A 3498-nucleotide genomic window follows, 5' to 3' on the forward strand; every position below is an offset into this window, starting at 1 on the left:
AATGTCTTCTGCTGGGAGATGATTTGCAGACTAAACGTTCTGTTTGAAAACCGTTTTGAGCACTCGGGCCGTGTCCGTTCTGCTTTATGAAGAGGCTTTGCTTTTGGCACTGCACACACTGCAGATTAACCGTTGTGTTCTGTTACGGCTGTGTTCACGTTTGGGATTGTCCCGGTCCGAATCGGGGCATTAGCACTTTTAAATCTGCAGCCCCTTCTTGGCCGAGAGAGGCTCAGCCCCGTGTGACACATGTAAAGCTTACCACGAGTTGGTGGTTTCCCTTGGTGATCTTTTATGGACGCTTTCGGAGTAGGATAAGGGATTCCCTGAGAGCTTCAGAGTTTAAAAATGGCACGTGAAGGTTTTGAGTGGCCACATGGGCGTAGAAGCTGCAGTGAGAGCAGGAGCCGGAGGCAGAGAGGCGAGCGCTTCCTGCACCAGAGTCGTTTAGACAATGGTCAACAGGAGAGACGTGACTGAGCCATCGCTCATCAGTTCCGCAGTGACGCTCGCGTGGGTCCGCTGCCTCGTTTCGCTGCTGCCTCATGGCTTTAGCACGTGCCTGGTGCTGCTGCGCCAAGTGAACCACTTTTGGGGCAGGTTTGTCGCCAGAATGGGGTTTGGGAGATCCTGCTGGCCATTCACTCTGGCCTTACGTCAATTATCTGCTCTGCCTCTTTTCCTCGGGGGTAAACTGGGGGTGAAGGCCCCCCCTCGGATGTGCAATCGCTCTGCTATTACACAATTGTCTCTGACAACCAAGCTCACTAATTACAAGGTGCTGTCGTGGTTGCCATACAAGCACTGACTCACACAGGCAAGGATGCGAGGGGTTGAACCACACAGCAGCTGCCAAAGGAGCGTCTAGTTCTGAGTCCCTGCGTTAGCAAGTGAAAACGGGAAGCGCTTAAAATCAAAACACTTGTGCCTGGTTGTGCAAACGGAGGTGTGCTCGCAGGGCTGATGTTGGTCGTGAGATGCAGAGCTTGCTGGTTACTTATCCCCATGAGCCTGAGGCTTCTTCCTGTTTTTTTTTCCTAATACTATTTTTTTTTTCATGCTTAAATCTAAACTGCGACCTCCTGAAATGTTTCTTGTGTCTCTTTAATTTCCTTCCGGATCCCTGGCAGCCCTGCTGCAGCGCCCCGTGACTGCGCCGCGTGATAAGGTGCGTGTCTGAGGACGGTGTCCTGCACTTGGCAGACTTTGCGGCAGGAGATGAAACACCTCCCTGACTCACCCCGTCCTTCCTCGCTACCCCTTTGTCACAAGCGCCTGGTGGCTCCTCTCTTTGTTCTCCCTGCTAACTTTGGGCAGTAAATACTGAGCAAAGAGTTTAGAATCTCTTGGGAAGAGATTAAGAAGCAGATTATCGTGTGGTGGGAGTGGGATGGTGCCTCCTGAGCTTGTCCAGGGAGAAGGGGAGCTGCCTTTCAATGCTGGGAGCGGGGAGTTTTCCAGGCAAATCCGTAATTGTGTGGTGGGTGCTTTGAGGGATTACAACCCACTCGTTTTACTCAGAGTAAATGAGAAACTTGGGGCACCCAAAACATTCAGGAGAACTGTAGGAGACCAGGAAGTCTGCCCTGGGATTACACGGGTGTGAACGCAAACAGATGCGCTTCCCTGGTGCCGTACAGCTTGTTTTCTTTATACCCTGAACATGCCTTACGTCCTAACATTCACCAGCAAAGAACAAAATGGTGCGTTGGATCTGCTGGGTTTCTTTAGAAGGGGCTGGCTTCAGCTTGCTGGCCCCTCCAGTGACTTGTGGGGACCAGGCTTAGACGTTCTGTGCTCAGGGCTGCTACCCAGCAGTGGTGTGTGCATTTTCCCGGGTCGTTTCCCTCTGTAACCTCCCCCGTTCAGCAGATTTTCCTTCTTCCCCAGGTGCCGGGACAAGCTCCGATCCTTGGGATCTCAGTGCAATGCTTCTGCTTCTCCAGCGGCTGCTGGGGAGCAGAGACAATAAGCGGAGTTTTTACGGGGTGGCTGTTTTAACCCACGCGCTGGCGAGCTGCGCTCTCTTCCCTTCCCTGGGAGTTTTTCCCAGTTTCCAAAGCTGTTCAACTGGCTGGGCCGTTCCCGCAATTGCAGGGAAAGGGCTTGGCCTGGCGTATTTTCTCCGTCCCAGTCCTTGCGCAGCCCTTCCCTTCCCTGCCAGCAGGTTATTTACAGAGGAAGGGTGGGAATGGTGCAGGGAACGCGCTCCTGAGAGCTGCTGGCTTTTCCTTTTTCAATTGTGTTTACTTTCGGTTCCGTTTTCAGTTGTCAGGGTTGAATGTTGCAAGGGCGATAAGCCAGCCCTGAGGGACAGCCCCCACTATCAGGGCCTTTCACCCGGATCTCAGGAGGAGGGTTTACTAATTTTATCTTTTATTTCTTTATCCCCTCCCTCCATTAAGCCTGTGCACCAGCTCCTGGCTCTGTCCTGTGATGGTGAGTGGGGCATGCATTTGGGTTTTTTAGCAGCTTTTCCCCCCGATGGAGGTTTGGGCTTGAGCAACGCTTTTCTGGCCCGTTTTTGACTGCAAGCTGCGGTGCCACGAAGCACGCGAACCGCAGCAGAGCGGCGGATCCCCTCTTCCAGGCTGCTGGAGCGGGACCAGAGGAAGCCTTGCTGAAGCCTTCGGTGGTGCGGTGCCGTGCGGTCCCCTCCATTTTCCCTCGCACCACTGAATATTTCTCTTTCCTTTGAGGCTGGCTCCTGCAGCAAAGCCATGGGCTGGGCCCTGCCTGGGTGTCTGGTGGCCACCTCGCCTGCTGTCCCCAAACTGGGGCCAGCTCACCCCACCGTGTGTCCTCTCAGCAGGCACCCAACACCACTGTCCCCTCGTGTCCCCTCAGGGGGCTGCGAGGGACCCCACACCCTGTCCCTTCGCGTCACTGAGTCATGAGGGACCTAACACCATCTGCCCCCATCCCCTCCCTGACGCTGGGGCTGTGAGGGACCCAATGCCACCTCCCTTCACCCCGCACTGTCCCCAGCGCCATCTCCCTTCCCATCCCCGCACTGAGTTTAGAGGGGCCCAGTGCCATCTCCCCTCTTGTCCCCTCACCGAGCGCAGGTCCGCGAGGGACCCAGCGCCGCCTCCCCTCGCACCCCGTGTCCCCAGCGCCGCCTCCCCCCGTCCCCTCGCTCTCTCCCGAGGGCCGCAGCGCCGGGGCCCGGCCGCCCCCGGGCTGCCATTGTGGGCGGGCGGCGGGGCGGTCCCCGGGGCCGGGCCGGGCCGCTTCCGTCCCTCCCGCCTGAGCTCAGTTCCTGGCGGAGCGCGGCGCCCGTCACGAGTGCGGCCCCGCTCCGCTCCGCGCTCTCCTTTCCCCGCGGGGCCCCGTTCGCCCCCGCCGCGGGTGGGGGGGTCCCGCCGCGGCCATGGCGCCCTGAGCGGCGGCGGAGGCCGCCTCCCCGCAGCCGGCGGGCCGGGGCCGGGGCCTGGCCGGGCCGGGGCCGGGCCGGGGCAGCCGGCAGGACGGAGCCGGCCGGCGGGGGGCGGCGGG

Source organism: Chlamydotis macqueenii, chromosome 21 (genome assembly GCF_036417535.1).
Source record: "Chlamydotis macqueenii isolate bChlMac1 chromosome 21, bChlMac1.mat, whole genome shotgun sequence".
NCBI lineage: Eukaryota > Metazoa > Chordata > Aves > Otidiformes > Otididae > Chlamydotis > Chlamydotis macqueenii.